The following is a 15684-nucleotide window of genomic DNA, read 5'->3' on the forward strand; positions in this document are numbered from 1 at the left end:
CAGCGAGAGATTGTAATGGTGGTAGAGATGGAGATCAAAACATAAGTTTTTTTTTATCTTTAAGAATATTGAAAGTAATTATTTATTATTATTTATTTTTTTTAACAATAATGGAAGTGGCATTTTAAAATTAAAAATAAATAATAGCACCAAGCATATTTTTTATCTTGAACTTTTAATTTTTATTTTGAAAACAGAATCAAAAGTTGTCAAATTATTAAATCAACAATAAGCAAATAAATCATAAATTAAAATTATATGAATATTAAGACACTTTTGTCAAATTATGGTCCCAGCGAGGCTCGAACTCGCGACCTTCGGCTCATAAGACCAACGCTCTAACCGACTGAGCTACGGGACCGATGGCCAATGCACCGTATAATCATTTTAATAATATATATATATATATGTATAGAGAAGACACTTATTTAATATTTACAAAGAATATTATCATGGATTGGAGTGTCACTATAGTGATGTAAAATACTCCTATACTCTTACAAAGAGCCTAGCTAGTGAATCATAAAAGTTATCATATAAGTCGACACACAATTGTTAGACCATCAATTAGAAACGGTAGACTAGGGTAACACAAGTTTTCATTATCATTGAATTAACCATCTAAAACCCTAGGTCGTCTTGAATAGTGCACATTACCATGAAGAACCCTAATTTGTGCTCGAATGGTAGGAAATCATGCAAACGATCGCCAAAATATCGTGATCTAAGCCCAAATTGAAGACCACAAGCATATAATTTGAATATATATATATATATATATATATATATATATATATATATATAAAGGGATTCATGAAACTCTAATTTTCTTACAAAGTTGGCGCTCCAAGTAGAACAAATCATGCATAGCTACTGTTGCTGGAAATTGGACCCGGGGGCAATCTTCGGTCGAGGAGAGGGAGCGGGAGGTGGTTACTCACGGCGGGGCGGTGGTTCGTCGACGGGCGGCGTCCTCCGTCTGGGGCGATCGGCGAGAAGGAGCGGCTGATTCCCGCGGCTGGGCGACGATCCGACAGTGGGCGGCGTCCTCCGTCTGGGTGCCTGCACACGAGCCGGTGGCCGGGTCTCCCGGCGCCGGCCCTCCGACGCTCAAGTCAGGGAGGGGGCAAATCGTGTAGAGTAGAGGTAAACGGTGCGTGTCCTCAGTATCGATTTTCCAACCCCCTTTTATAGACCGGGGGTCGGTTTACCTGCGATGTAACGGGGCGAAGCCGTAGTACGGCTCGGCATGTCGTTCAGGTCGGCGCTTGGTCAGGCGAATAATTGCACTGATGTCGGCGATGAGGGCGTTGTACAATCCGAACTAGCACGCTACCAGGCGAATTTATTGCATCAGTGTCGGAGGTATGGCCGAGATCAGAGACTTATCACAGTTGACTAGACTCTGCTGGGCTTATTTGCCGTGGAGAGCTGGGAGTCCGTAGATGACAGGAGTCACGTGCATTAATTGTTGAGTGAGCCGGAGATCCACATTTATTGTGGAGTAAGCCGGAGATCCGCATTTATTGTGGAGTAAGCCGGAGATCCGCATTCATTGTGGAGTAAGCCGGAGATCCATATTTATTGTGGAGTAAGCTGGAGATCCATATTTATTGTGGAGTGTGCCGGAGGATCACAGCGGTCATGCGCAATAAATGCCGGAGGGGCGTCATAGTACGGTCTCTGGCCGGACCTCGGAGACGTATAGCCGTAGTAGGTGGCTGACAAAAGTAGGCCTCGGGCATTGGGGTTTCTCTTAGGTCGGAGGTTCCGAGTTCGGGTGCCGACTTCGGCCTTCTAGGGTCGACGATTGTGCGGCTTCTTTGGGGCATTCGTGTCATTTGGGGGAAAAACCTTATTCCCCCAACACTACCCCCCGACTTCCGAGTTCGAGCGGTTTGTGGGCTCGGACGTAGGAAGTAAAGTCCATCGTTAAAGTTGGGGGGCGAACTTCGTCCGCACCCTCATGTTTCTTGGAATTTTCGTGGTAGGACCTGCGCCCTTGGGCGTTTCGAGGTTACTTTGTTCGGCGAATTAATGATGGGGTCCATATCCCTACGTCTTTCGAGGCGACTATAGCGGGGGCGGTGTCTCTTGGATTACCGAGGTTGGTTTGTGAGGCGGACCCAGGATGAGGGTCCTCGGGTTCGACGGGGTGGCGCCTCGGCCCCACAATCGAGAATTCCCGCTCATGTTGGAGGAGGAGACGGTCGACGGTTTCCTTCGAGGCTTCGAGAACTTCCGAGAGCAGGTGCGCCTGTACTGCCCTCAGTATGACTTCTCGACGGTCCGTCCGAGGGAGGACCGGGGCTGGGGGTCCGACGTGCGAGCCCTTCCCACCATCCTGACATCCGAGGCGGGAATATATGAGCAAGACCCCGCCGAGCCTTCGACGAGGGTAGCCGAGGCGGACGGTGTCATGGAGGTGGCTCTGGCGGCCGAGACGGACGCCGTCCCGGAGGTGGTGCCCGAAGCTCCTGCTCCCGACCCCGAGCCTGTTCCGGAGGAAGGTCTTGAGGTCATCAATGTGCCGGACGACCCCCCGGATGTGGCTCCCGCCGCTTAGGACTTAGCGTATTTTTCTTTCTTTTTCATTGTATCCGAGGTCGGCCCTTGAGCGGCCGACTTCCAATTTTGTAATTGGCCTTCCGGCCCTTTGTTAATGAAAAAGTATTTTTGCCATTCCGTGTTCATCTTTCTCTCTGTTGTCGTGACCGAGGCCAGGGCCTTAGCGAACAGCCTCGATGGCCTAGCTTTGCATTTTAATTTCCGGGCTGCTTAACGAAGTTGCCCTTCTTCCCGGGCTACGTCTTAGCCTTCTCGGGTTCCAGTCATCCCGACGAAGAGGAGCTCCGAGTCTTGAGTTTTTTAGAAAATTTCCCTAAGTCCTATAGCTCGGATTTGGGAGACGTGGAGGTCATCGCGTTTAGCCTTTAGGAAAGTCCCAAGGTGTCGAGGTCGGGCCTTAGCCCTTTAACTAAGACCGGACTAGGTCTGTATGTGCCGCTAATCGGGGAGTTTAGTCGGGTCTCCGAACTTAACTCCAAACTCCTCAGAGGGAGTGCGGGCCAATAGGCAGGTTATTACCGAAGGTTTTCGTAGTTATTGTTCTCGGACTCTGCCGAGGCTTCGGTGAGCAAGGCTGGGGTTTCCAGAGATTGCCTTGGTACCCGTGTTTGGCTGGCGCATTCGTGGCCGGGACCACTTTTTAGCCGGACGTAGGAGTTTACGTCGAAGAGCCAAGTCGGGCACTAATTTATGAAATCCTCTGTACCAGTTTCGGAGACTTGACGAACGGTGCATGCATAATGTAATTAGGAGGTCGATCCTAAGCCGACCCGTTAGAGAGGCCCGACTTTGGGGCGAGATAAGGCTTCAACATTAAGATTCCGTTCAGCAATATGTAAATAAAATTTGACAAGGAGGGCGTCCAGTTGAATGTACCTCTTTCATTCTCAGAGTTATGCTTCGCATGGTGGAGTAGGCTGCTTCCCTTCCTCGTCGACCTGCGGAGTCATTTTTGACTTTAAGGGGGCTCGGGCTTCTCACGGACCCGACAGCACCCGCCGAGGTTGAGAGGGCTTGGGGAGGCTTTATTGATTTGTAGCTCTTTGCGAGGTCGAGGGAGTTTGAGACCCTGTGGTCGGACCTCGGGGCACCTCAACTTTGGCCGAGGGGTCTTGTGTCAGGTCGGCGGGTCCGCGGACGCTTTGCTGACCTGTGGTACCTCCCGAAGTCGAGGGAGTCTGATTCTCTACGGTCGACCCTCGGGGCATCCCGACCTCAGTCGAGGGATCATACGTCAGGTCGGCGGGTCTGGGCACGCTCTACCGACCTGCGATGCTTCCCGAGGTCGAGGGAGTCTGGTTCTCTACGGTCGATCCTCGGGGTATCCCGACCTTAGTCGAGGGGGCGCTACGGGGGATCGCGAAGGTACTACCCCGTTGTTGGTGATGAGCGCCACGGGGGGCCGCGAAGGTACTACCTCGTCTTCCCGAAGTGTCGAGGGGTCTGGGCACGCACTGTCGACACTCGGGGCATCTCGACCTTAGTCGAGGGATTGCTCGCTTCGGGGATCGGGGATCGTCGACCGCTCCTGGGGGTCCACTTCGTGGCGCCCCAGGTGGAGCCACCCTTTCCACCCCTCACGGCGCCTTCCCGAGGTCAAGGGAGTCTGGTTCTCTACGGTCGACCCTCGGGGCATCCCGACCTTGGTCGAGGAATCGTTCGTCAGGTCGAGGGGTCTGGGTACGCACTGTCGACCTGCGACGCTTCCCGAGGTCGAGGGAGTCTGGTTCTCTACGGTCGACCTTCGGGGCATCCCGACCTTAGTCGAGGAGGCGCTACGGGGGGCCGCGAAGGTACTACCCCGTTGTTGGTGATGAGCGCCACGGGGGGCCGCGAAGGTACTTCCCCGTCTTCCCGAAGTGTCGAGGGGTCTGGGTACGCGCTGTCGACACTCGGGGCATCTCGACCTTAGTCGAGGGATCGCTCGCTTCGGGGATCGGGGATCGTCGACCGCTCCTGGGGGTCCACTTCGTGGCGCCCCAGGTGGAGCCACCCTTTCCACCCCTCACGGCGCCTTCCCGAGGTCAAGGGAGTCTGGTTCTCTACGGTCGACCCTCGGGGCATCCCGACCTTAGTTGAGGAGGCGCTACGGGGGGCCGCGAAGGTACTACCCCGTTGTTGGTGATGAGCGCCACGGGGGGCCGCGAAGGTACTACCCCGTCTTTCCGAAGTGTCGAGGGGTCTGGGCACGCACTGTCGACACTCGGGGCATCTCGGCCTTAGTCGAGGAATCCTACTCCATTCCACGTTTCGTCGTCTTGCGATCCTTCCCGAGGTCGAGGGAGTTTGGGACTCTACGGTCGAGCCTCGAGGCATCCCGATTTTGGCCGGGGAATCTGAGGATCACAGACGACCCAATATTAAAAGAGGATTACAGTTATCAAGGTGAGAGAAATTTTTGCAGAAAAAGGAGCTGAGTCCATTGTCCTGATTGTTTTGAACCCCTTAGGGTTTCATTGGTAATACATCCGTAGATTCTCGGAGTTCCAGCTTCGTGGGATCAGAGTCCCCTCCAGGGACTTCAATTTGTACGCCCCTGGTCGTTGTACCCGGGCGATTTGATACGGCCCTTCCCAATTTGGGGCGAGCTTTCCTTGCTCGGTCGGTTGAGAAGCCTCGACTCTCCTGAGGACGAGGTCCCCTACTTTGAAGAGCTTGGGCTTGACTCTGGAGTTGTAGTATTGGGCCGTTCGCTGTTGGTATCTCGCCATGCGAACCCGGGCGACCTCTCTCGTTTCTTCGACAAGGTCCAAGTTGCTCCTTAGCTGGAAAGAATTGGTGTCGGGGTCGTAATGCTCCATTCTGGGAGAAGGCAGGCCGATCTCCAGCGGGATGACGGCCTCAGTGCCGTATGCTAGGTTGAAGGGGGTCTCTCCCGTGGGTAGTCGGAACGTGGTCCGGTACGCCCAAAGGACATTGTACAAGTCCTCGACCCACTGTCCTTTGGACCGATCAAGCCTAGCTTTAAGTCCCTGCAAAATAGTTCGGTTAGTTACCTCGGTTTCCCCGTTTGTCTGGGGATGGGCAACCGAGGTGAAGCGATGATCAATGTCGAGTTCAGAGCAAAACTCCCTGAAATGAATATTGTCAAATTGTCGACCATTATCAGATATAAGGATACGGGGTAGTCCGAATCGGCAGATTATAGACTTCCATACGAAATCCCGCATCCTTTGCTCAGTGATCCGGGCGACAGGTTCGGCCTCGACCCATTTGGTGAAATAGTCGATGGAGACGACCAGGAACTTTCTCTGTCCGGTGGCGAGGGGAAAGGGCCCCAGGATGTCGATCCCCCATTGGGCAAACGGCCAGGGGGCGATGATGGAGGTCAGCAGAGCTGAAGGTCGGCGCTGGATATTGGCGTTTCGCTGGCACCGATCGCACTTGCGGACGAAATCTGTTGCGTCTTTTTGGAGTGTGGGCCAGTAATATCCCTGCCGCAGGATCTTATGGGCCAAGGCCCGGCCCCCCAGGTGATTTCCGCAGATCCCTTCATGGACCTCTCGGAGAGCATAGTCCGCCTCGGAGGGGCGGAGGCATCTGAGAAGGGGGGAAGTAAATGATCGTCGATAGAGCCTGTTCTCGTATAGGACATATCGGGGGGCCTGGCGCTTGATTCGGCGAGCCTCCATCTCGTCATGAGGTAGGGTTCCGTCCTGAAGGTAGCAGACGAGCCCGTCGATCCAGCTTGGCTCGGAGCCGATGCACATGGTAGGCTCGGGTTCCTCCGTGCTGGGGGTCTGAAGATACTCGAGCGCGGTTCCCTTAGGAAGCTCGCTCATGCGGGAGCTTGCCAGCTTGGATAGCTGGTCTGCCCTGAGGTTTTCCGTTCTGGGAATGTACTGAATGTTGAAAGAATTCAGGGCAGATATGAGTTCCCGCACCTTTTGGAGATACTTTTGCATGGATGGCTCTTTAGCTTCAAAATCTCCTTGGACCTGGTTCACCACCAGCTGGGAGTCGCTGAATGCCGTCAAGTCTCCCACGTTTAGTTCTTTCGCCAGTTTGAGCCCGGCGATCAGGGCCTCATACTCGGCCTCATTGTTCGAGGCCGGGAACTCGAGGCGCAGGGCTTGCTCAGCCACCACTCCGTCTGGACTAGTGAGGATAAGTCCGGCCCCGTTACCCCCCGAGGTCGAAGACCCGTCCGAGTGCAGGACCCATGGCTGCCTCGGGGCCTCCTCCGCGGGTCCAGATGGCAGGTCGGGGTCGTCCGGAAGGGTGCACTCCACGATGAAGTCGGCGAGTATCTGAGCTTTGATAGCCGGCCTGGGCCGATATTCGAGGTCGAATTCCTCGAGCTCGACCGCCCATTTGGCGATCCTCCCCGCACGATCCGACCTCTGCAATATTTGCTTCATGGGCTGGTCAGTCAATATAACTATCGTGTGGGCTTGGAAGTAAGGCCTGAGTCTCCGAGCCGAGATGATGAGAGCGAAGATGGTCTTCTCAAGTTTAGAATATCGGGTCTCGGCATCCCTGAGAACCCGGCTGGTGTAATAGACCGGCTTTTGGAGCTTGTCCTCTTCCCGGACGAGAACTGAGCTCACTGCGGCTGGGGAGACGGCCAGATATAAGTAAAGGACCTCGCCTTTCCGGGGCTTGGTGAGCAGCGGGGGAGAAGCCAGAAGGCTCCGAAGATCTTCAAAGGCCTGCTGGCATTCTTCTGTCCACCGGAAGTCTTTCGGCCGTTTGAGGCTCTTGAAGAAGGGGAGGCAACGCTCGGCTGACCGAGAGACGAACCTTCCCAGGGCGGCTACCCGCCCCGCGAGCCGCTGCACCTCCTTAACTGTCTTTGGAGGCGACATCTCTTGCAGTGCCCGGATTTTCTCCGGGTTGGCCTCAATTCCGCGCTGGGTCACTATGAAACCCAGGAACTTGCCCGAGGTGACCCCGAACGCGCACTTCGCCGGATTGAGTTTCATTTGATATTTTCTGAGCTTGGCGAACGTCTCGTCGAGATCGGCTATGTGGTGTTCCGCCGCTCGGCTCTTCACCAACATGTCGTCCACGTAGACTTCCATGTTCCGGCCGATCTGGTCTTTAAAAATCTGGCTGACTAGCCTCTGATAGGTGGCCCCAGCGTTTTTCAGGCCAAAGGGCATCACCTTATAGCAGTAGGTGCCCTTGTCGGTGATGAAGGCCGTCTTCTCCTCGTCTTCTGGCGCCATTCGGATTTGATTGTATCCTGAAAAGGCGTCCATAAAAGTTAGCAGTTGGTGTCCCGAGGTGGAGTCGACGAGCTGGTCGATGCTCGGGAGGGGGAAACTGTCTTTTGGGCAGGCCTTGTTCAGGTCGGTGTAGTCCACACACATACGCCATTTTCCGTTGGCCTTCTTTACGAGGACTATGTTGGCGAGCCAGTCCGGGTAGGAGACCTCCCGGATGAAGCCGGCTCCGAGGAGTTTGTCCACCTCCTCGGCCGCAGCTCGTTGTCGCTCGGGGGCGGAGCCTCTTTTCTTCTGCTTTATAGGCCTGCTGGTTGGTTTCACCTGAAGTCGGTGGACCATGACCTCAGGGTCAATTCCTGGCACGTCCGCGGGCGACCAGGCGAAGACGTCGGCATTATCCCGCAGGAAGCTGACGAGGCGATCCCTCTCATGGGCGCCGAGGCCGGAGCCGACCTGCACGGTTAGCTTGGGAAAATTTTCTCGTAGTGGGATTTGAATAAGGAGCTCACCGGGCTCTACTTGCTTCTTCCAGGGGGTGTCCCTTGCATCGAGGGTTTCTATGGGGAGTGAGGGGCGCGTCGGGCGGTCTGGCGCCTCAGCTGGTTGTTTCACTGTGTGGGCCGCCATGTAGCATTGCTTGGCGACCAGTTGGTCTCCGCGGACCTCGCCTACTCCTTGGCCGGTGGGGAACCGCATGAGTAAATGGCGGGTTGAAACCACGGCTCGAAGGGTGTTTAACCCTGGGCGTCCAAGGATGGCGTTGTAGACCGAGGGCAGACGGACCACCAAGAAGTCCATCCTCACAGTGCTCTCCCGGGGGGCGAGGCCAACTGTGACAAGGAAGCTAGCCTCACCTTCAACCGAGACCGCATCTCCGGTAAACCCGACTAGCGGGGCATTGATTCTCCGGAGATGTCTTCCTGTCAACCCCATTTTTTGGTAGGCATGGTAGTACAAAATGTTGGCTGAACTTCCAATGTCAACTAGGACACGCTTTACATCAAACCTATTTACAATCATGGAGATGACCACAGCGTCATCGTGAGGGGTCTCGACCCCTTCTAAGTCCTCGTCCGAGAACGAGATGACTTCATCAGTACGTGGGCGCTTCGGGGGTGTTCCCTGGGCGGCCGTTCCTGCCGAGGCCCGCCCGATCATGTTGATGGTGCCGGCGATGGGCCTGTTGTCGCCTGGATTTTCGGTTGGTGCGACATTCTCCGCCGGCCTTCTTTCCTCAGGTCGATTCCTCACGAACCGGTTGAGTACTCCCCGTCGGATGAGCGCTTCTATCTCGTCCCGGAGTTGGAAGCAGTCCTCCGTGTCGTGCCCACGGTCTCGGTGGAAGCGGCAATACTTCCTGGTATTTCGGGGAAATCCCGTGTCTCGCATAGGAGGCGGGGGTCGGAAGAAGTCCCGACCCTCAATTTCCATCAGGATCTCGGCCCGGGGAGCATTGACGGGTGTATAGTTCTCGTACCTCGCCTGGTACGTCCGGGGCCGTGGTTGAGACCTCGGACGAGGAGGTGTCCTCTGCTGAGGTCGCCCCTGCTGACGGGGCGGACTCCTCAGTCTGGGGAGATTTTTCTCTCTGCGGGGAGACCGGCTCCTTTGTCGGCCGCGCTCCTCGCGGCGCTTCTTCTGCTTCTTAGAGGCGGGCTCGATTGCTCCCCGCCTGGAGGCGACTGCCTCCTCGGCCTTGGCATACTTCCGGGCTCGGGCCAGCATTTCGGTGAAGTCGGCCGGGAAGCTCTTCTCGATGGAGAAGAGGAATCGGTAGGAGCGAACCCCAGTTTTCAGAGCCGACATGGCTATCGACTGGTCTAGCTCGCGGACCTCCCATGTGGCGGCGGTAAAGCGGTCCAGGTACTCTTTGAGGGACTCCCCCTCCTTCTGCTTGATGTCCAGGAGGGAGTCTGATGTCCGTCGCTGGCGCCGGCTGGCAGCAAAGTTGGTGGCGAACTGCCTGCCGAGCTGCTCAAAGGAGGACACCGTGTTCGGCTTCAGTCCAGAAAACCAAAGCCGAGCGGTCCCTCGGAGGGTCGCTGGAAAGGCTTTGCAGAGTATGGCCTCCGAGGACCCTTGTAGGGCCATGAGGGCCCGATAACTCTCCAAGTGGTCGAGGGGGTCGGTGATTCCGCTGTAGGGCTCCACCTGAGGCATTTTGAATCTCACGGGAACCGGCTCGTCCTCGATCTGGCGGGAGAAGGGGGACTTGGCAGTGAACTCAAAGTCCCCTTCCTGTCTTGCCTTCTTGCCGTGGAGTGCCGCAATCTGGCGCTCCAGATGCTCAACTTTTCGGTCGAGCTCCCCCACCCGTGGGATTGTCGTTGTGGTTTGCGCCGGCCCTTGGCGGTCCGGGGCTGACTCCGCCTCGGAAAGTTGGGGTCTCCGATCGAAACCTTCTCTCGGTAACTCCCTACGGGGAGTAGCCCGTTCTCCGTCGTTGGCTCTGGAGGAGCCATGCAGATTTTGACTGGGGAGAACCGGGCCGTTGGGGAGACACTCCGGCGGGGCCTGGGCCTGCGGGGGAAGCGCCGATGAAGCTTCCATGCGCCGTAGGCCCTGCACGGCGGCGGCCAGGGCCTGGACTTGCTGTACCAGGGCATTGAACTGTTCCAGCTGGACCTGAGGACCTGGGTCAGCTGGAGTTGGGAAATTCTGGACGGAGTGTCCAGGACTTTGCGGGGGACGCCGGGAGACGTTAGAGGCTCCCTTACTTCTCAACTTCATGACTGCTACTCGGGCCCTTCCTCTAGCGCCAACTGTTGCTGGAAATTGGACCCGGGGGCAATCTTCGGTCGAGGAGAGGGAGCGGGAGGTGGTTACTCACGGCGGGGCGGTGGTTCGTCGACGGGCGGCGTCCTCCGTCTGGGGCGATCGGCGAGAAGGAGCGGCTGATTCCCGCGGCTGGGCGACGATCCGACAGTGGGCGGCGTCCTCCGTCTGGGTGCCTGCACACGAGCCGGTGGCCGGGTCTCCCGGCGCCGGCCCTCCGACGCTCAAGTCAGGGAGGGGGCAAATCGTGTAGAGTAGAGGTAAACGGTGCGTGTCCTCAGTATCGATTTTCCAACCCCCTTTTATAGACCGGGGGTCGGTTTACCTGCGATGTAACGGGGCGAAGCCGTAGTACGGCTCGGCATGTCGTTCAGGTCGGCGCTTGGTCAGGCGAATAATTGCACTGATGTCGGCGATGAGGGCGTTGTACAACCCGAACTAGCACGCTACCAGGCGAATTTATTGCATCAGTGTCGGAGGTATGGCCGAGATCAGAGACTTATCACAGTTGACTAGACTCTGCTGGGCTTATTTGCCGTGGAGAGCTGGGAGTCCGTAGATGACAGGAGTCACGTGCATTAATTGTTGAGTGAGCCGGAGATCCACATTTATTGTGGAGTAAGCCGGAGATCCGCATTTATTGTGGAGTAAGCCGGAGATCCGCATTCATTGTGGAGTAAGCCGGAGATCCATATTTATTGTGGAGTAAGCTGGAGATCCATATTTATTGTGGAGTGTGCCGGAGGATCACAGCGGTCATGCGCAATAAATGCCGGAGGGGCGTCATAGTACGGTCTCTGGCCGGACCTCGGAGACGTATAGCCGTAGTAGGTGGCTGACAAAAGTAGGCCTCGGGCATTGGGGTTTCTCTTAGGTCGGAGGTTCCGAGTTCGGGTGCCGACTTCGGCCTTCCAGGGTCGACGATTGTGCGGCTTCTTTGGGGCATTCGTGTCATTTGGGGGAAAAACCTTATTCCCCCAACAGCTACTATCCAAGAACGAGGATCAAAGCCCCAATCATAGAATCCACACATTCTGAATCAAATCCTACGTTCCTTTCCCTAGGGTTAGGATTTTACCTTAGGTGGCTACTGGCTACCTCACTTTCACCCGACTTAGGCTTCGTTGAATGTCAAAGTTAGTTGGCCTCCTTCAGTTATTGAGTCACTTCTTTTGGGATGAAGCGACTTCAGGAGCCATTTTCGCATCCAACTACTAAATTTTAAAGAGGAAGTCTTCTATGTTCTACCCTCTGCTTAACCTGGTACTCAATCTACCCGAAAGAAAACCATGACGCGGAAATAATTTGGCTCGTTGGCTGAGGAAAAGAGGTTGCCGCCAGCGTGGATGCCATCAAACCTGCAATGGGTTGTTTTATTATTATTATTATTTTTTACAACGGCAGCCCATATCCAACGGATGTGGATGCGGCCAACAAAATTAGAAAATAACAGAGTAGATAAAAAACTCGGCACTATGTCAATGCTCCATCTATACGAAGCCTCTAAAATAGTGAGCCGCATAAGAGGTCACTTAATCAGCTGCACCATTTACTTTCCTGTAGGCGTGTGTGACCTGATGAGAGCTACACTCCTGCAGTAGTCTGTGAATGTCGAGGAGCAGCAGCCTATCATCATCTGCACGTCTCCGACCTCGGATTCAATCGATCACTATGGCCGAGTCGCCTTCGAGGTTGAGCCGATCTGCACCTAGTGTCCGTCGGACATAGAAAATGTCCTTTCAGACGGTTCTGAGCTTAGCACACATTACTGAGGAGTCGAAGATCTGCTGATCTTCTGCAGTCATAAGTCTAGAATCATAATCTTTGATGAAGAAGTCTACGCCTTCGTATTTCCCGTTATCTGCCAAATTGCCATTGAAGTTCAGCTTCAGAAAGCCAGAGAATGGCGATACCCGGGATATGAACACATATTTGGACGCTGTAGAAGCATTATGGAGGCTCCAAATGTCTCTGACCAATCCGATAAATGAATTCTCGATGGTGCTAATAAACTCCGCCACATGCCGTAGCGTTCTCGCCGCTACCACGGTAGGGGCGGGCTACACCCCTCCAAGACTCAGCCGGAATGGGTTGTTTCAATGCAGCTGACGTGCTCTTTATTCTTAAGCTTGTCACTGACTCTGTATTTTTTTTTTTTTGATGTACTTTCAGTTTAACAGAAAAAAAAAGAGAGCAGCTGACGTGCATCACGAGGAACCGAACGAATAATTTAAGTCAAGCCAAGGCAACGTCAACATCTAGTGGAAACCACCTGTGGCTCTCCAATGATCGCACTTGATTGGCACGCAGCGGGCCGTACTCTTCTAGGTGCAGCCTAGGCAGCACAAAAAGGCCTAATAATTGCGGTAGTTCTGACCTTTTGTTTACTTGTGACATTCTTGCCGACAACAACACAGCCCTCCGTACATTAGGAAAAATTATTGGGTGGATAATATTCATCATTATGATAAAATCATCTTTATTTTATTTTATAAAATAGAATAAAATGAAAACATCTAAAATGATTTTATACTACATCTATGATGAATCAAATCTACTGAATAATATCTACATATAGAGAACTAATGGCCATGCAACGGCGAAGGATGGGTATGCAAAATTAAGGACCAAGGCCGAGGGCTCTGCCCTTTTTCCTCTCCATAGATCATATCACTGCAAGGTCAAAATTTTACTAATAAAACTTTGTACCGTGCCTGAGAAGAGTAGTTTGGACCAACTAAGATCATTGCTCGATGGCAAAATATACATTGCGATGATACACTTTCTATCATTTTGTTCTTGAAGTTATGTTCTATGTTTAGATCGGAGGGAAAGTGATGGAGCATGAAAGTAAATTCCGAGGCACCATTCTTTGTATGTTGGCTTTCTTTGCCTTATGTATCTTTTTCATTTTAGTTGCTAGTTTGGATCCAAATTACAACTACTTTCCCGTAAAGTGCAATATCCTCTAGTTTGAATTGAATTGGCCAAAATAACTAATTAGTCTATCGGAAATCAGAACGTTGCACAAGATCTCTTGCGATGTTCCAAGTTTTCCATAGATCGGTGAGCTGAGGTCCATATGAGGCAGCAGTTGTAGGCGTGGTGCAATGACACCAATCCTAGAGTACTTGATGACGGATACTGTTCTCTTGTATACCTGTTTTAAAAATTGTTCTTGTGTAGAACTAAGCTAGATTTCTTGTGAGTAGATTTGTTTTTCTTTGCACAAAAATATGCTGCTTGTGCTATCTGAACATCCTAAATCATTATTCCTCGTTGCTGTCATTTGTCGTGCACAATTAAAAGATTATAGGTTTTTTTTTATTATTTCCTCCACAAGCGTTGGTTAGCCAACATATTACAGGTACCTAATATCAAGCTACAAAGGGCAGGCTGCCTTACCACATGACCAAAACGAGCCAAGAAAATTCCTTTCAGGCCCGCGCACTTAAAAGACTCGTTTAGCTCATGGAGAGAAGTTTTGTATATTTGGTTGACCATAAAAAAGTGATGTATTCTAAAATAGCTCGTTTAGTTTAGCATGTACTTTGTAAAGAAAATTGTATAAACATTTCTATTATACCTTTTTTTTTTTGGCTAATCCGGATGATCTATACACCATGTGTACGAATGAACCCAATAATATCGGGAAACAAAATATTACGGAGCTCCCGAGGCAGCTCCCCATCCCCTGCCCATAGGGTACTACAAGCATGGTTAGCCACATACGTGGCCACCCAATCCGCAGCCCCGTTGGCTTCTCTAAACACATGCTTCGCCTGGACCACCCCTCCGTCCCTCATCATTATCCAGATATCGTGGATCAAGGGATGGTCGGCAGCACCGACTTTCTGACCCCCCTGGATCCAACTAATGATCGTAGCCGAGTCACCCTCCAAAATGACTGAATTAACTGAGAGCACACACTGAGCATGTCGAAGACCCGCTCAGGCAGCTCTCAGCTCCGCTCCAGGAATAGCGCAGTCAAATAACTGACAGCCTCCTGCCGCCGCAACCCTGGAGTTCGGGTCCTTAATGACGAAACCCGCTCCATCCTTTGTGCCACCATCCAGCACCGATCCATCAAAATTAATCTTGAGGAAGCTTGGGGGTGGGGGCTCCCAAGTGAAAAATACTGTGCGAGAGGCTGCCGAGGCAGAATAGGAACCCCAGATATCCCGAGCTATCAAAAGTCCTTCTAAGGAGGAAACATGACTAATCTCTGCCGCCTGTGCCCGGGCGCTCTCCGCCACGAGCCTTGCCGACATGCTCTGCTCGCCAAAGGTTCGAGCATTCCTTGCCAACCATATCTGGTATGCTGTGCAGGTCGCTCTAATCGCCTCTTGGAGTGTCAATGGGTTGTCCGACCACCAACGGATGGTCCGTAAGAACTGGTCTCCCCAAGACCAACCCTCCCATAGCAGCCCCGCCGCACGCCACGCTGCCCTCGCCTATGTGAACTGAAACAGTGCATGGTCCATCGACTCATCAGCTCCGCATGCCCTGCACTCAAGGGGCATCCTCAAACCCCGTACGCTAAGTACTGCTCTCGTCGGAAGCCGATCCCATACGACCTTCCATAAGAATAGCGCGACCCTCGGATGGAGGCCTAGACGCCAGACCCAGGCACACTCCGGCCCTGGCTCATGCTCTGGCCGGAGCACTCGGGAGAGCTCCCCCACCCTCACTCCGGTCCTACATGACGTGCTCCACATCCGGGTATCCGGACCCGCATATCCCGGAATCGGAAGGGACCGGACCCTCTCGACTAGGCGTGCCCCAAACATGTGACCCAACCTAGCCTCATCCCAAGCAACCTATTATACCTTTGATAAAGAAAAAAATCTTACCCGTTCTATCTAAAAGCTTAAGGTTATTTTTGAAAAAAAAAATCTTAATTTTCAGATGGTGGGAATTGATCTTTCTTATATCTTCTAGAAATATTTTTTTCCAAAAAAATATGAAGACTTTATTCCCATAAAAAATCATTTTTCATCTATTTTTTGCTAATTCTAATCAAATATAAGATATTTTTTATTTTTTTGTTGATTGTTTTTTTTGAACCAAATGTGTCTTAAAGATGACATCTTTGTTGGAGCATATAGTATCTGCTAAAAGTAGTTCACATTGGTGAAGACGACACAGGGTTAGGATTCTTTCTCGAACT

At 52.8% G+C, this 15684-nt stretch overlaps 1 non-coding gene across 1 annotated transcript; it reads right to left on the minus strand.

The window, feature by feature from the left end:
- Positions 1-287: 287 nt before the first annotated feature.
- TRNAI-UAU lies at positions 288-361 on the minus strand. The gene has a single exon. It is a non-coding gene; the product is annotated as a tRNA-Ile (tRNA).
- Positions 362-15684: the final 15323 nt, after the last annotated feature.

This window comes from Phoenix dactylifera, chromosome 13, assembly GCF_009389715.1.
Source record: "Phoenix dactylifera cultivar Barhee BC4 chromosome 13, palm_55x_up_171113_PBpolish2nd_filt_p, whole genome shotgun sequence".
Taxonomy (NCBI): Eukaryota; Viridiplantae; Streptophyta; class Magnoliopsida; order Arecales; family Arecaceae; genus Phoenix; species Phoenix dactylifera.